This window comes from Lissotriton helveticus, chromosome 8 (genome assembly GCF_964261635.1).
Source record: "Lissotriton helveticus chromosome 8, aLisHel1.1, whole genome shotgun sequence".
In the NCBI taxonomy this organism is placed as follows: domain Eukaryota; kingdom Metazoa; phylum Chordata; class Amphibia; order Caudata; family Salamandridae; genus Lissotriton; species Lissotriton helveticus.
The window spans coordinates 816440216-816459038 of record NC_136069.1 but is presented as its reverse complement, the minus strand read 5'-3'; positions in this window follow the sequence as shown (position 1 = coordinate 816459038).

The following is an 18823-nucleotide window of genomic DNA, read 5'->3' as shown; positions in this document are numbered from 1 at the left end:
CGCCCTGCAAGTTCTCACCTGCGCTTCTCTTAGGAGTGGTAACAAGAGCGTCTTCCTTAATTTTTGGAGTGCCAGGAATATACATAACAAGTGCAATAATGACTCTACGCCCATACCGCAGAGGCGACAGTCTAGAGTTGACCAGGTCCTTAGCCATTTGGGGGTGAGGTCTTTACTCGGGAACCAGCCCAGCCTTAGTAGGCTTAATTTCCTCTTGTAATAATCCCTAAAACAATCTTGCAGGTATGGCTGATGTTTCAGATGGTTGTATGTTGGCAACACAATCCAGGCGTGGCGTTTGCCAGCCACTGCGACTTTATCCATTAGCAGCGATGCTTGTTTGACGGCTTTGTTGGTAATCTGTTTAAAAGCGTTGTAAGACATGGGTGAGAGCCAGGCTTCTTCCAGCTATAACGACTGAAGCGCTTGCCTTAGGGACTTATAAGTTGAGATGGAGGACCCAGCCTGTTTTTCGACTTCTAGCCAGCAGAGGTGGGCAAGTGAGTTGTCTTTGGCGTCCCTCATGCGCCGGTAGTATTTGGCCAGGGCTCCTTGTCTTGCCGGAGTCTAATTTGTTAATCTGTATTCCAGACGTATTTGGGCTTGTGAGATGTGTCGCGGGATCGAAAAGAGGTATTTAAACAGTCTGGATTGGGCGAGATTTAGCACTGTAGAGTCCTGGTTGCCATAATTTCCGAACCATAGGTGAGCGATGGCAAGAATTTAGCGGCTACGATCTTTAACATATGGCCTGTTGAACTTCCACTTAAGTGTTTTTGTATGGTTTTAAAGGCGAATTGAAGTTGTTTGGCTTTCAATTTCCCCAGTTCCAGATGGAATTTGTACTTTAGTTGGTAATCGAGTCGGATGCCCAAGTATTTGTATTTGTCAACCTGTGTTAATATGGAGGAATTTATCCTCCAGACGAATTTTGATCGGTTCTTTCGGGAACTGGAGAAGCATAGGATGTTTGATTTTTTTAAGATTTATTGATAATTGTGCTTTGGAAATGTACAACGCAAGTTTGGAGATCAACCGTTGTAGGCCAAGCGGAGTTTGTGAGAGGAGCACAATGTCATCTGCGTATTGTAGACTCACTATAGGTGTTTGTCCCAATTTCGGTGGATATCCCTGAATTGTACATAGGTCGCTTTCTAGGTCTGCGGTGTAGATGTTAAAAAGGCTGGGGGCCAACACGCAAACTTGCTTTAAGCCGTTAAATGTTTGGAATTTCTTTGTTAGGCATCGGCCGTCTCCTTTTTTTATTTGGACCCAGGTATACGAGTATAGTTCTATGATTGCTCCCAATAGCCGGGGCGGCGCACCCCAGGCTTTCATTTTGGCCCAAAGTTTAGTTCTAGGCACTTTATCGAAGGCCGCTTTCAAGTCTAAAAAACAAGTGTAAAGCGTGGTGGAATTATCGATTGCCTTTTTAGCAAGGAGGGTTAGTGCGGATAGGTTTGTGAGGGTGCCCATTCCGGCCCTGAAGCCTGTTTGTGTCAAAGGAATTAGCCCTTTGCTGCTAACCCAAGATTCCAGTTCTACCAATAGATTTGATGCGTAGATCTTGGCCTCCACATCTATTAAGGCTATTAGTCTATAATTGTTGGGATCTGAGCGGGACCCTGATTTATGTATTGGATGTAGAATGCTGCCCCTCCAGGAGTCAGGAATATTCCCGGTCCTTAAGCTGTGACAGAACAAGGGGGGATAATTGACTGGCCCAAAACATTGGGTCTTGCCTGAATAGGGCGTTGGGAAAGCCATTTGGTCCGGGGGCTCCGTCTGCTCCCAAGCAGTTTTATGGTATTCGAAACCTGCCTTGGTGTAATCTGGTCAATTTCTCCTATGAGCTCCAATAACGGTGGCTTGCAGGTAACTTTGGGTTGAGGAGACTTTGCTTCTGCCATTGATCTCAGGCTCGATGTAGGAGTGGGCTCAGATGGAGTTGCGAGTGTGTTATCTGTAGATGTTTTGGGGCAGATTTATGAAGGCCTTGCGCCGCCGGTGTGTCACTTTATTTGACGCAACGGCGGCGCAAATAATGCACCCTATTTACAACGTGACGCATCTAGGAGATGCGTCACGTTGTAAAGCCCTGCGCCATAAGGAGGCGTTCCTGCGCAGGGGGGGCGTTCCTGCGCAGGAACGCCTCCTAAAAGTGGCTGAGTGAAATCTATGAGATTTCACTCAGTCACTTTCAGGACAATGCTGCGTCAAAACCCTGCGCCTGCTTGAAGCAGGCGTAGGTCTTGACGCAGCATTGTGGAGATGGGGCACCCCCGAGCCTTGCTGGAGCTGCGTCGCGCTTGCGACGCAGCTCCAGCAATGCGCCACCTTTACTGCACAGATGCGTCACGCATCTGTGCCGTTTTTGCCCCATGGTGCGCCGCATTGTAAATGCGGCGCACCATGGGTGCGGAGCAGCGGCGCAGGATGACTGCCGCATCCCTGGGGATGCGCCAGTCATCATAAATCTGCCCCTTTGTGCGTAAAATTGTAAAGTAAATCGATGTGAGTGCCCCAAAGCTGATCGGTCATATCTGAATTGAACTGCCGGTGTTTGCCGTTGAGCATGAAATTTATTTTTGCCCAGAAATCTTTGGGATTCCGCAGTTTGCTAGCATGTAGTATAGTGCACTCTAATTTCTCCTTGTGCTTTTGCTTAGCCAATTTGGTCTCACGTTTTAGCTCTTTTTTTAAGGATTCGATTTTTTCAGGGTTTGTTGTGATAATTGAGGATCCTTTTTGCGTTGAGCCCTGAGATATGAGTTAAGTTGCTTTTTTAATAAACGCAGTTTTGGAGTGTACCATGTCCCTCCTCTGTTTCTTATTGTTTTGTGTCCTCTATGATTGGTTTGGTATTTTTTGTTTATTTTCGCAATAAAGGACTCCCAGGTCTTTACTATGTCTTTTGATATGGCTGGTGGTGAGAGCAGTGAATGGCATGTCTCCATTAAGTTGGAAATGTTGTCTGCGTTCCAATTTAATCTTTGCAGGTTAAAGAGTTGAGTAATCAATGATAAAGGCTGCGCTTGCTCGGACTTATTTGATAGAATTGATAATGTAAAAGTCTGAGGGTAATGGTCGCTTTCACCCCGTTCCTGGATATGAAAGGCTTTGATATGAGGGAATAGATCGGGGTCAGCCAAGGTGTAGTCTATTGTTGAACCTGAGTTCTTAGTGACCCTCGTTATGGCGGCTGGTCTATCCAGGTGGCCCCTTCCGTTTAGTGTGTACAAGTGGAGGGCTTCCAGTTCTGCAGCACATTTCCTCCCCATTGCGCTTTGTTTACTTTGATTGCCCTGCCGTGGATCAATGTGGGTAGGGAGAGTTCCCTCATGACCTTGAATTAAGTTCATGTTGAAATCTCCAGTTATTAGGATATTATTGCTTGGGTAGGTGGATTTCAATGTGTTAATTACGGTAATTAGTTGTTTTATCCTTTTCCCTTTATGTTTTCCACCGGGGTGCATGTATAGGTTTACAATCAATAGGCCAATGATAGGCAAAATTTCAATTTTGATGCTTTGCATCCATGTGGAATCTAGTTCGATGCGACTGACTGACCAAAGAACATCGGTAGATATGAAGATAGATAGACCTCCCTTTGCCCTGCCCGGACGTGCCTCCTTATATGCTGGTGTGAAAAATTCTTTATATCCCACAAGAGGCGAGGATTTTGTCTGCCATGTTTCCTGAAACAAATTAATTTTGTATTGGGTGATGAACTCTATAAAGTCGTCTTCCTCCAGCTTTGAGTTTAGTCCATTGACATTCCATGAGCAGATCTTACAGCCCTGCTCATTTCCTGCTGTTAGTCTGCCGTTGATTCATTCTATATTCCTTTGGGTTGATACCAGGGGAGCTTGTTGGTGCCTCTCAGATGTGGCTGAGTCCTGGTGGGCGAATGTGATAGTGATTTGCCTGAATGGATGACCTTCTTCTTTGGAGTTGCTTCTTTGATCTGGGCCTTTGGCACCTTGTAGAAGGCTTAGTTTAGGGCTTTGTTTCTGCAACGGGATAGGATATCGTGTGGGCTCCACCTTTTTTAGCTCTATGCCCCATAACGCAAATTCCTCCCTATGTGTCAGGATTAATTCTGTGAAGGTGTGGTGGGTCCACGTTGTGATCGTGGATTCGGGGCCTGGTTGGTGAGGGTTTGGTTTAAACTCGATAGACACCAAATCACTTGTTTTTAGATGTCGCAAGCCTAGTAGTTTTTCTAGAAGTTTTAAAATGGACCCTCTATTCAGGATGTCGTGAGACCCTCTTTAGCTATATTGTGGGATTAACTCGATTTTGTTGCTTAGGGTATGCCACTTTTGATCTTTTAGTCGTCTTCTCTCTTCAGTGTTTGAAAAATCTGTTCCTACTCGGTCTGCCTCTAGATCGGGTGTGGCCGTGTTAGGTGTATGAACAGTGCTTATTGCCTCCTGACCGTTAGGGACTAAGAATGATGGTGCTTGTGTTTCTCCACTCGGCATTTCCCTTGTGTTTTTTCCCTTACTCTTTGCGGATTTGTCTACATCTGCTTGTCTATTATTTGCTGGGGCTTTCATGGAAAAAGTGCTAGCTTTGGATTTATTTCCTTGCTCGGGGTCTGTGTTATTTGCTGACTCTGGACTTGATAATTTGCGTTCTGCTTTCCCTCCTGGGAAATTAAAAATGCTATACAATTTCCTTGCCTTCTGGATTGGGCTAATACGCTCTGTTGGGCCATTTGAGGTAGTGGATTCCTTGGTTGGGGGGTTAACTATTGGAGTTAGCCCATGCTCTAACGTTGTTTTGATTTGGGGTGGGCCGCCCTCTGTCCCCTCTGTATGCTGTTTAATTTCTTTGTCATTAGAGTCGATGTTAGTTTTTTGAGGCTGGGTTACTGGCACCCCTCGGGTATGTGATTTGGTTTTTCTAGGTTTTCTCAGGCGCTTCCTTTCTCTCTTTGTGAGTGTGGGTACCTGTTCAATATGTTTGGAGCTAGTTGGATCGTTTGGTGATGGTGCCTGAGTTTGCAGGGCTTCCTCTTGGATGTCTGCTGGTTTATGTTCGTCTGAGATTGCTGGCGTAGTGATGTCATTTGTAGAGGAAGAATACGATTTGTCTTGGGACTCAAGGCCTACTTCGCCGCTACAGACATCAATTGACCTGCCAAATCCCTCTTTAGCGTCTTGATGGGCAATTACTTGGCTGGTAGTTGTCTTTGTCTCTGTTGATGATTCCCTAACGCCCCCAGTATCTGTGTCATCAGGCTGGGTACTGTAGCCAGTTTATCTATTATTTGGGAGCAGTGACAAGTGTAAAAGGAGGTGTCCTTGTTGAGTTGCACCTTCGTTATCATACTGTTTAAGTCCTGTAAGTTTGATTCTATCCCCTGGACATGGGAGGCTAGGATGTTGAGCAGATCGACTTGAGTATCCAGTTTGTCTGCGTGGTAAGACATAGCTACACCTATGGTTTCTATTGACTTTATTAGTTGTGGCCATATGGTGGCCGTTTGAATGCTATCGGATGTTTCGCCCTGAGTTTGACTAAATATTGGTGAAGAGTCAAGGTGCTCAAAAAAATCTGTTTGGGTGTGATGCTCACGCAGGTGATTGCTCCTTTGCGATGTCCTTTTAACAATGCTCTCTTCCTTACCAGGACTTAGTTTGTATGGGGCTGGAAGCAGGCACTTGCTTAATTTGAGGGCTGCTGTTTCATTTGCTGTTACGATTGCTTCTTGTAACTTCGGAATTTTACTATCTTTGATTTCTTCGATTTCTTCGGTTACTGGTCCTGCAGAGACGAAGCTGTTGATTCCATCCGTTATGTATAATTCCGGTGTAAATTGACCACTCGTTGGACTAGAAAAATGCAACAGTGACGGTGGACTCAGCTTTTGAGTGCGATTTTGGTTATGGAAAGAGCCTTCCTCTGTTGTTTTAGGGATCGTTTTCTGGGTTGACCGTGGGCTTTGCTCCAAAAAAAACGAATCGTTGCTTGCATCTGGAGCCCGATGGATTAGAGCACAAACCATTGGAGGATGGAATGCTTGTTTGACCTTGGGAGATGGATACGCCGAGGGTCGGTCCGAGCCTTTGACTGGTTGTGGGCTGATTGGTTCATCTGACCCGGGAGGACCAGATCCCCCGCCCCCAGGGGTCCTCCTTGTTTTAGATTTAGGGGCGTTGCGGGGCTCACTTTGACACCTTGAGTTAAGTATTGATGAGGGTAATTTGACACCCTTATTCATGGCCTCCGTGAGGGCGTTATGTTGATTACTGTTAGGGCTGACATTATGTTGTGGGAGTTCCGCTCCGCTCCAGGTAGAGAGTCTTTGACAAACTTTAAGGACGTCGGTGATTAGTGCACGTTTGCTTGCTTTGAGATGAGGGGCTTGCGCTTTATGGGAAGGAGAGGGCATTGCATCATTAACAAATTGGTCCTTGTTGTTTTCTGCGGGACCGCAGTCTGTGCTGTCCTTGTGGGGTCCCTTTGCAGCAGCGGCTGAGCTCTGCGATTCATGTTTTATCATGTCGTGAGAGAGTTCTAAAAACTCTGTTGAACTAATGTGTGGCTCTTTCAAAGTTAGCTTTTTGGGGCTCTTACCCCTGCCAACAGATGATCCTTCCTCTGCCTCTTTGGTCGTGCTCGGGGGGTCCCCTTTACCCTTTTTTGTCTTCCCCTGTGGTTTTTCTAGTGGTTTATCTTCGCCTCGTGGCTTTCCTGATCTCATGGTCAGAATGGGTAGGATTGGCCCTTGTCGGGCGGTACGGTTGTTCCTTCTGATTGGGGAGAGTCTTGGGCAGTAGTTTCCAGCGGCAGACCGGAACTAGCCTTCTTTTAGGGTGTTGTGGAAATTAGTTTGTCCAATTGAGGCTTGTGGCTTGTGATGGAGTCGGCAGGTTGTTGGAGGGCTGTGATTTGTGGGACGCCTACCGACCGCAGGTAGGATGGTTTATCGGCGCTGGGCCGCTGTTCAGAATGGCGATAGAAATGGCGATAGAAAGAAATGGCGGGGGCGGCGCTGGTAGTCAGCTTTTGGGCGGGTTTGGTCAAGATTTTTTTCTGACTTGGGGAGGGCGGCAAGCGGAGCGCTCAGGGGGACCGTAGGCTGGAAGACCTAGTCAAGCAGCCCCCTCGGTCTACACCCCGGGCTCTTACTTCGCAGCCGCGTCTACCTGCGGCCGCGCTCGCTTCCTCCCCTCCTTTCCTCCGCCTCCGCCTCCGCCTCTTACCTCGCCAACGTAGCAGGCGCGGCACTCAGCTCGTTTAGCAACCAGGGTGCGGAAGCTTCCCTCCCTCCGATGGACTCCGACCCCCCAGTCACAGGAGAGCGGCGGGGGGAGTAGCGGGAAAGACGGGGGAGACACGGGGACGCTGGCCTCTCTCCTCTCCTACTCCTGCGGCTGCTGCTACCGTGATTCTGTGATTCCTCCTCCAGCCAGTCACCGATCACCAACAGACAGAAGCATGCCGCTTCCTGTGCCAGGGGCCGAGAGCACATGTGAGGCATCATAAGATTTGATACTGCACCAAGAGAAGACCAAAGTTAACAACAGCTGAGAACACATGCACAGTGGAAATCAGATTGTGGACAGATTTCACGGCTGCCCAGTGGGAAATTGCACTTGCGCTGTCTGGTATTCTAAGGTTCGGTATCCTCACTTTAATTTCGTGCACAGAACCTGTGTAATGCCTGCTACACTACAACAAATTGACCCTTCAAGGAGCACGTCATGTTCCAGATCTGATAAGCTTGAGACCACATATCTGCATTTGGTATGGACAATTCCAGTGAACCTACAGACATGCTTGCTTATTAGGCATAATTGCCATTAGCTTGAAACACAAGCTTAAGAAAAAGTTAGTACAATTTACCTCACTTTAACTTTAGACTATAACAATCACATGGATTACTGACATTGCTGTGAGGTCACTGGCAGAGATTAGATTGAAACTTACTAGAACAGATGAAAAACTTCAGGAGGAGCTGGATATATATCTTTACAACGAGGATTTTCCCTTGAAAGACCTAATTTAACCTAAGCCTAAAATAGCGCATCAGTGCCCCCCACACACAATTACGAAAGAAGCCGGTGTCTGTAATTTCAGATGCTGTCAAGGGGGGCCCTAAGCAACATCCTAGAAATGGGGCATAACCAAAGGAATCAGTGTTAGTGCACCTCATTCCTGGGGTAAATGCCCATTCTCATCAAGCTTTCCACAAGGACTTTTCACCTGCTTTCCTCTGATAAAATGTATGGATCGGATAAACTGGGAGTCCGGTGCTGTCGTATCTCTTGTAATACCTGATTCAACCAATAAATCCCATAAACAGCCAAGCTAGGAATGATGGACCACTCAGAATGAGGGTCTCAGGGTATTTGCACCACCCTCTTTTTGTAAACCTCTAGGGCCACATTTATGAAAACTGTTGCATCGCTGCGATAAAACAGCGATGTAGCAGTTTTCACGGCACCCTCCTTGTGACACGATTGATGCGCCGTATTTAATGTATGTTGCTCCTTGTCGCAAGGAATGATAGATACGTCAAGAGTACTGACTTATCTGTCGGCGCAAAAGTCACGCATTGCTGGAGTTGTGTCACAAGCATGATGGCACACGTAAGGTTTTGACGCAGTGGCATCCTAGAAGTATCGCAATAAAATCTCATAGATTTCACTGCAACACTTCTAAGACCCCTTTTCACATGGGCACACCCACCCTACATACATTATACCTGACACAGGTAAAGTGTGCGCAGGTAACGTATCTGCCTAGATGCGTCACCTTGTAAATATGGTGCAACGCCGGCAGCAGTGTAAAAGTGTTGCAAGCCTTCATAAATAAGGCCCCATCTGTGTAAAAAACAAGTTTCCTCTTTCCAATAAAGTAGTTCCATAAATGTTATTCTACTTATTGATATATTGCTAGGTGGATTTCAGAAAACTGGAAAAGGAGAACTGGATAAGGATTTTATCTTTTACATTTTCACAAAAGTTCCATATTTCTCCATTCATCATAGTAGTTTTTTCCTATTTTCATACATAGTTTTATACAGAGTGCACTTTACAGTAAAATGCGTTTCATAGTTTCACATACAAGGGTCAAGTTTTTGCATATTACACTTAGTACTGCTGGTGCCTTGCCATCGTGGACATTTTAGGGAAATAAACCTTACCATTCTTCTCTTTAGCTAACACATTTTATGACACAATTAAGAATTTTACCCCCCCCCCCTCTAAGTTACCGAATTTCGGGGTGGTAGCATCATGAAATTAGAGGTATCTGTCCCCCACAAACTATAACTGTCTCCCCATATAATCAGCTCAAACGTCCTTCAGAGTTCTGTGGAAAAAGCACCTATTTTTCCACATCAGGATGCAACCACCTCTGCACAAATCTCAGAAAATGCGTGCGCGCCCACTTACAGTATGAGGGTGTAAATACGATTGAGCGCCCCCGAGCATCTATTCTCAAACTCGTGTGTATGGGAAAGCCAGCTCTGATGCCTACTGACAGCCAGGTAAGATTTAACGGAGCAAATCGTGAAAAAGTCTACTTGAGTTTGAACACTTGCGACCTGGCGTCATTTTTCATTTAACACGCATATGACATGCTTTGTTCAAAATAAATGTTTCTTTAGCGGGGCTGTCAACAGTGCTCTTAAATGTAAATTCGAATGGCAGGAAAAGATCTTCCATTCTATGTAAAGATCATACAAAATAAAGTATTTCTTACCAGAATTGTATATTGAGGTGGTGATTTTATATCTTTTTTCTTACAAAGCAGAACAATCGTGTATTAGAAAGTCAGACTTGTAACAAAAAACAGCACAATAAAAAAGCACAGTAAAATTTCTGTACAAGTACATTCCTAAATCCGCGTTGTAAAGGTATATTTTCACCTGGCACCCACTGGCAAACTATTTCTGAATTACTGTAAAGATACAGTTGCAAGCATTTAACTCAGCTTCTACAAGGGTGTCCCGGTGATAAGGCAGACGAGACGGTCTGAGGAGTCCAATACCAACCTACAGTTTGAACCAATGTGTTTTCAGTGGCTTTCAGCATATGTTCTTCTTAGCGATGCAGCTGAGCGAAAAAGGGAGCTCGTTCCACTACTTGGCTGCTAAAACTGAGCATGAGGAACCACCGCACTTCTTTCTTTTGGTGCAGTGAATGGCCAGTAACCGAGTGGACTGTTAATGCAAAGGTCTATTTGGATAGTATTTAAAGATTCTATTGGACAGATATTTGGGAGCGGTTTTGTAAATGACTAAGGGGCAGATTTACGATCCCCGTGTGCCACATTTGCGCCGCCGTTGTGTCACTTCTGTGACGCAGCGGCGGCGTAAACCATGCGCCACGTTGCGCCCTATTTACAATGTGACGCATCTAAGGAGATGTGTCACGTTGTAAAGCCCTGCGCCACATGAAGCTTGCGTCAGATTTCATGTGGGCGTTCCAGCGCGGGGGGCGGGGGAGGGGGGTGGCGTTCCGTCGCAGGAAAAGTGCCTGAGTGAAATCTGCAAGATTTCACTCAGTCACTTTTCCGACACCGCTGCGTCAAAACCTTGCACCTGCTTAAAGCAGGCGTAAGGCGTGACGCACCATGTTGAGGATAGGCGAGGTTGGAACAGTGCTGGAGTTGCGTCGCGCCCGCGCCTCAACTCCAGCACTGCGCCAACCTTAAGCCGGCGCAAGGGTGGACTTGCATCACACATCTTTTTTTTTCTGGCGCATCCCTGCTGATTTGCAGGGATTCGCCAGGAAAGTTAAATCTGCCCCTAAGTGTGCCAGAGTCAGTGCTTTGAAGATAATCCTTTTTCTTATCGGTTGCAATGCAGTTGGTTACAGTAATAGCAGATTAAAGCATGTTTGGGCAGTTTAAATAAAAGGCGAATTGCGGTGTTTTGTACCATTTGCAATCGCTGTACCAGGTAGTCTCGAACCTCAAGGTAAAGAATATTCACGTAGTCCAGTCTGGAGATAATTCATGCCTTGATTACTGGTTTCTGGGCTCACCAGGGCAAGAGGTTTAGGATTTTTCTTTGAATCCAATAGGAGGTTTTAACTACTGTTGTGATCTGAAATTTGAAGGAAAGATGAGTGTCCACATGCACCCTTAAGTTCTTCTTTTTTTTGGATTTCAAAGCATTTTATTTTATAAAGAAATGACAAAGAAAAGGAAGTACATATTATAATAAAAGTGATACAGTTGATCCAAGAGGAACGAAACAATCAGAGGCTAAGTTAAAAGCGTAAGTTAAGTAAATGCATTCGTAGATAACAGTAGCCTGTTATATGAACTAATTAGGTAAAGGCCAAACATCAATCGATAAACAATTGTATCACAATCAATTATTAGAATCGGGGGAAGGGAGGGGTATCGGGTTAAAGAAAGAAGAAAGAAAGAGAGAACAAGAGAAAAACTGAAAGGGGAGAGAGGACAGGAAAGAGAAAAAAGGAAGAAGAAGAAGAAAAAGAAGGATTCCCAACGGACTAACCAAACACGCATAACACAAGACGCCACTCAAACAGTTATACCAAAAGGAAACTGAGCAATCAGCCCTTGTGATGACAAATCCATATAATCATCCAAAGCTTTCCAGATCTTACTAGAGATAGAAGGAGAACAGTGAGCTTGATCAACCGAGGTGTGAGCACTACGCAAAAAAGAGACCCAAGCCCACCAAGTATGATAGGAAACAGAGGAGAAGGATTTCCATTCCATAAGTATAACTTTCACCGCCACAGTCAAAAGGAGATCCATCAACTGTAATTCCAATGGATCCAAGGGGAGAGGAACAGGGGCAGCCAATGGACCCAATAATATTAATGGAAAAGAGAGTTGGAACTCAATACCAAAGATGAGAGATAGATGTTTATGAATGAGGTTCCAAAAAGGCTGAAGAAGGGAACAGTCAAAAAACATATGTTGAAAATCGCCCTTCAACAATCCACAGCTCCAGCATAAATTGTCATCCTTGAGATTGAGCGAATGTAGACGAGCCGGCGTCCAATGAAGGAGGTTGATAGAGAAAAGTTTAGATTGTATTAATGATGGGGCAATTTTATTTCGAAGAGAAAATTTACCAATCAATTGCCAGGTGTCTGAAGAAATATGATCCGTAACTCCATGGTCGAAATGCTGTAACCATTTTTGTTGAGTCACCGTATGTGTGGGCAGACTAACAGAGGATAAAAAATGATAGATTTTGGAGGCTACGTGACCAGATTTAGTCCAGATATGAAAAAGAGAAATGGTAGAAGAGGTAGGATGAAGATGAACCTTAGCGAGTGCCACTTTTATTTTAAGAAAAGTATAAAAATCTAAGTTAGTTAAAGAATGTTTTTGAGCCAAGGTGGAAAAGGGCAATGGCTCATTATTAGCACCATAAAGATGGTAAACAAGAGAAATCCCTTTAGCCGCCCAATAGGCCATAAGAGTGGGAGTAATATTAAGTTTAATTTTAGAATTCCGCCAAATAGACGACCACCTAGTTTTGTGTAAGGGGATTGCCACTTTCTTGTCCACACTCCGTACCGCAGCAATTGTATCAAGAATGATAGAACGAGAAAACCTGATATGTAAAGTAGATGTGGTGCAAAAAGAGGCAGTCGGCGAAGGAGATGCTAATTCTTGTTCTAATAAAAGCCAAGAGGGAACAGGAAGAGGCGGAGAAGAAAACCAAAGAGCACCTTGAGAAGCCAAAAAGGCAGTTTGGTACTTTCCCCAATCAGGAAAATTGCAACCTCCCATATCATAAGGTCTTCTCAAGAATTTGTAAGCAATTCGAGCACGTTTGTCATTCCACAAAAATTTGGAGGTCAGAACATCAAGTTCACGAAAAAAGGAATCTGATAGCTTAACCGGAAGCATGGACGATACAAAATTAACAATGGGTGTTATCATCATTTTAAGAGTCTGGAGGCGACCCCACCAAGAAATGTGTTTCGGAGACCATGTATCCAAAAGCCGACGCACTTTAAGAAGAGTCTGAGATTCATTATAGGCTGAAGTGGCGCATAAAGTAGAACAAAAATAAATACCTAAGTATTTTAGATGAGTAGGCTGTCATTTAAACCCCGCAGAGCCCATATGTGACGGGAAACAATAGGCATTCAAAGGGAACATTTCCGTCTTATCTTTGTTTAAGGTATACCCTGAAACCTTGGAGAAGAGGGAGATGGTATCTGAAATAGCAGGGATTGCCAAGGCGATATCGTCTGAGAAAATAAGAACATCGTCTGCGTAGGCCGCAGTTTTAATACAATGAGGTCCAAAAGAAAAACCCTTAATATCTGGGTGTAACTCAATCAATCTGAGAAGAGGATCAATAGATAGTAAAAACAAAAGCGGAGATAAAGGACAACCTTGTCTCGTGCCCTGACGAAGATTAAAAAAGGACGACGTAGCACCATTAACTCTGATGTTAGCTCTCGGTTGAGAATATAAGGACATTACCATATTAATAAAGGAGTCACCAAGGTTATGAGCACACAAGACAGCACGAAGAAACGGCCACGAAACCTTATCAAAGGCCTTTTCAGCGTCAAGGGCCAAGGCCGCGGCAGGGAGTTGAGATCGTTTAGCTGATCCAAGAATATGACAAAAAGTGCGTATATTATCACGCGCAAGACGACCCTTCACAAACCCGGTTTGAGAGGGATGCACGAGATGGGGAACAAAGGATTCCAATCATTTGGCAAGGATTTTGGCAAAAATCTTAGCTTCCATGTTGAGAAGAGAAATAGGTCGAAAATCTTTGGGATCTGAATGATCTTTCCCCTCTTTCGGAAGCACCACAATAGTAGCTTCAGCTGCAGTACCAGAGACAGACCCATCTTTAACAAAAGAATCAAAGACAGATTGCAATTTGGGAACAAGCGCAGGAAGGAAAGTTTTATAAAACAAAATAGGATAACCATCAGGGCCCGGGGCTTTGCCAGAACGAGTAGCTTTAATTGCGGAAACAATTTCCTCGGGGGAAATCGGGGCATTTAAAAAAGTGCGAGCTTCCTCTGAAACCATCTGAACCGGAATAGATTTTAAAAAATCTTGGCAGTGCTCAAAAGAGGTTTGATTAGAAGGAGTGTATAAGTTATTATAAAAATCACGAAAAACACCAAGAATGTCCTCCGTCTTAAATTTTTTAGAACCCGAGTGGTCCGTAATAGAAGAAATTTGAGAGGATTTAAATGAGGAATCTTGAAATTTTAATGTAGCTGCAAGAATCTTTCCAGCCCGATTCTTCAACAGTAATCTTTTGGATTTCTGCGCTTGTACTCCAATATGGGCTCTTTTGGTAACTATAGTATTATATTTGTATTTTAATTGTTTTATTGATTGTAGGCAGGATGCATCTCTAGATTGTCTAAAGGTAGATTCCAAATATTTTATTTGGGTTGATAAATCAGTAAGCTCTTTCTTAATGTCAGAATTCCGTTTGGAAATACATTTTATAACCTGACCACGGAAAGTGCATTTAAACGAATCCCAAAGGACAATCGGGGACGAAACTGAACCTTCATTCTCATGGAAAAAAGTTTCTATTGCATGCGAGAATTCATTAACCTGAGCAGTATCATGTAAAACTTCTGTATTTAATCTCCATGAGCGAGCGCAGGATTTAGGAGCAAAGGACAACAAAGTTAAAGTAACCGCCGCATGATCAGAAATCAAAATAGGATGAATAAGCGGAGAAGACGAGGACGAAACTAGAGAAGAGTGAACAAGTAGATAATCAATCCGAGAAAAAGAAGAGTGAGGTGAAGAAAAGAAAGAAAAGTCACTACCAGTGGGATTGTGAAGCCGCCATATATCTTGAAGCTGCGTGAGGGAACACATGTTAAGCATTTGTTTATGGGATTTTGGAGGACGAAACTGAAAAGCTGAATTCCTATCCAAAATGGGATCCATCGGTAAGTTAAAATCGCCGCCAACAATAAGATTCCCAGCATGTGGGGTATCATGTAATTTTTTGGTAATCGCCTTCCAAAAGGTCGGGTCATCGATGTTAGGGGCATATATATTCAGCACATAAAGAACATTATGTCCATCAGACAATTTGGTTAACAGCCAACGACCTTCAGAATCGTGATCAGAAGAAATTATAGATAAACCTGAAGTCTTGGAAATTAAAGTAATGACCCCATTTCGTTTGCCCGAGGCATCAGAACAGCATACATCAGAAACCCATCCTTTTTTCAAAAATAACGCCTCTCTGGTAGAGACCTTGGTCTCTTGAAAAAGATTCAAGTCCGAAGAAAGAGCTTTACAATAATCTAAGACTTTTGACCTCTTTACCGGATGATTTAAACCCTTAACATTAAGGGATAATACATTCAAACCCGGCATGGAAAGATATACAAAAAAAGAAAAAAGACCCCATAAATGACAGAGAAATAACCAACTGCACAGGGACAAGGAACCAAATAGCAAACAGAAAGCGCGAAGAGGGATAATCCATGTGGGAAATCCGAAAATAGAAAAAAAGAAGACAGAGAAGAAGAAAAGAGAAGGGAGATAAGAGATAGCAGGGGAGGCCTGAAAAAGACCAAATTCATACTAAGGAGAACGTGGAAAAGCGAGCAAGGGATCCGTACAAGGAGGTAAAATCAATAATATCAATAGCCCCAATAGATTACCTAATTAATGACCATAAAGGAGGATAAGGCAACAGTCAAAATATAGACAAAGCTCAGCATAATACTATAAAGAAGAACAATGCAACAAGCAACTCAGTAAAGTCACACCGAAGTACTCAAATAAGAACAAGTGTCATACCTATAATACGTAATAACATTAGGCAGTTTGATACTGAAACACACAGTGTGGTAAAGTAAAACAGAATACACAAATCCATGAAGATAACTATGTGTAGCCTTAAAATAGACATTCATTATTAAACAATCCTTAACTGACAAAAATTTACGATATGTAATTAGAATCGAAAACACACGAGAATATAAAAAAAATATATATAAGAAGAGAAAGGAAGAGAATAGAAGAATAGACATCGAAAAAGAGAGAGAAGAGATGATACAGATCAGAGAAATATAACAATTATTAACAAAGAGGCATCAAATAATGAAAGTTGACCTGAGATGAATATTGACATAAAATATATAACCACTAGGGCTGAGGAGAAGAAAATGAGACTAAAATAATGATCAACTAAGAAGCGAGCAATAAGGACATAGTAGTAAAAAGAACAAGAAGGAGAGATTATATATACCAAAAGCGTAAACAACAAAACTCAGAAAGAAGGAGAGAATACAGAAATAAGAATTACGCAGGAGAAGGGTAGAATATAAAAAGACATACGAAATGTGAGTACATTTGAAAAATCATAAGCATTAGAAAAAATGTAAGAGAAGAAAGAAAGAGAATAGGAGAATAGAAGCAAAATAAGAAAGTAAAAAGGTGATACACACTAGAAAGAGGTAACTTTAGTAAAAGACAAGCATCAACCAAAGAAACTGTCCTGAGATGAAAGTGAACGTAAAATATAAACCCCAAGAGGGGAACCCGAGATAAAGAGATGGAAAATATTGATCGACTGAGAAGCAATCAATATATACAAAATAGTAAAGAATGCAAGGAAGAGAAGTGAGAGAAACATAACGAAGTATACAACAAGGCTATGAAGAAAGGAAAGAGCACGAAACAGAACATAAAAACTCCAATACCGGAGTTAAAAGTCAATACAGCAGTATACTATCAGCAAGAACAGGAAGAGGAAACATAAGAATACAGAAAGCCACCATAACGGAGACCGAAGGAGACATTTCAAGTGCCCGAAGCACCAGGATCCTGGGAAGTCGCCCTTTGAATCTCCATTTGTATCTCCATCTGATTGTCCAGGAAGGTAGCTAAGTCCGCCGGCTCATCGAAAATCCTGGAACGTCCCTTGTAGGAAATGCGGAATTTGGAAGGACCAGCAAGGAAAAGGGAATGTTCATCTCAGAAAGATGTTTCCGAAGATTAAGGAAGCCCTTCCTCCTTATGACTGTGTCCCTGGCAAAGTCTTGAGAGATTGAAATTCGATGTCCTTCCCAAACGACATTTTTAGTCTTGCGCATGTGAGAAAGAATTTGTTCCGTATGTTGATGACGCAGTGGCTTAAAAATTATTGCTCTTGGCTGGGTGGCAGACTTAGAACGAAAATTTGGAACACGATGTGCTCTTTCTATCTCAAAGTCTCTCTGAAATGAGATTTGTAAAGTATCAGGAAGCCAATGATACAAAAAATCAATCATAGTGGAAGATGATTTCTCTGCATCTTCCGGCAGACCAAAAATGCGTAGGTTAGATCTACGATTACGGTCCTCCTGCTCAGTGAGATCCTTACGCAAAGCCGCCATTGAACGCTCCAAGTGGCTTAGAGACCTGGTTTGTTTCTGTATAGTATCCTCAGAGGAACTTATACGTGACTCCGTGGCCGATACGCGAAGAGAAAGGGCTTTGAAGTCATTCCTAATGGCGGACACCTCCACTTGTAGTAAATCTGTATTAGTCTTTGTAGATTGTGCGATATCGTGCACCTCATTAAGGCGCGATAATATCGCGTCGAGAGTAGAGGTGGTGTCTGACTGAGCAGTCTCAGGTGTAGGAGACAATGACTTAAGACGTTTAAGCGAAGCACCAGCATCTTTTGGGTCTTTATTAGTTGTGGACCGGCCCATACTTGCAGCCATGAAGAGACAGACCTTAAGAAAAATACACAGCCACTTGAGAGAAAAAACTGCGTAGTTGCACCAAAAAAAAGAAATACAGCACACCGAACGTAAGGAGCGCTAAATCAATGACAGTGGCGGACTTATATGGTGAGCAGGCATCAAAATGTATGGCAGAACCTCATATAAATCAAGAGGTTACATCAAGCACATCGTGAGGAAAAAGCAGTTCCAGCCACAGAGATCAGTACTGAAGAAAGAGAGAGCCTGCAACACAGTATCTAGCCAAGCAGCACAAAGAGCATAAAAAAGGAAAAAAAAGATGTTACCATTTTCAGCGCCGTGAGGAAAAATGACCAGGATATCCCCACACCGGCAATAATGTAGCAAAAACGGCACTTCTGAGGAGAAAGCGCCGGCTCCGTCACAAGCGGTAAGATGGCGGCCGCCCATGAGGAGACCTGGCATCACAGCAGCTTGCCGGGGAAAACATGCAGCCGTCGGCAGAATTCGCCGAAAATGATGTCAGGCAGCTCCCGTCACATCCCGGCCCCTGGAAATGTCATTCCAGTGAAGAGGGGCAGTCTGAAAGCGGCTGATAATCTCCGACAGTCCCCGCTCGCCTGGGAGCTCAAGCGCGACACGCCATGTTCCAGCGGCGCGCAAGCCACGCCCCCTGCACCCTTAAGTTCTTAACCACCTTTGTGGGGGGAGGAGGTGAGATGCAGGTACTTGGTCAGGCCCCTGACCATCCAGCGAAGGGGTTGGCTTTAAACAGGACCAATGTTTTTCCAGGGTTACACTGTACACAATTGACCTTAAACCAGCCCTTCACAGGTACTATGAAAGCTGCAAATTTTGACTTGGCTTAGAACGTATTGCTGTCATAGGTCAGCAAAAGCTGGGTGTCATCTGCATAGGAAACCGCTTGGATCCCGAATGATTCAATTAGGTAGGCCAGTAGCGTCATGTAAATATTAAAAAGTATGGTTCTCAAGGCTGAGCCCAAGGGACTGCAGACTAAAGGATCTTTGCCTCAGAGAAAATGGCTTAAGCCGTACAACCTGTTCTCTTTTGTCCAAAAATGAACCTAGCCAGGCTAGGGCAGTCCCCTCTATTCCAATTAAGTGTGAAATCTTGAATATTTATTCCATGTT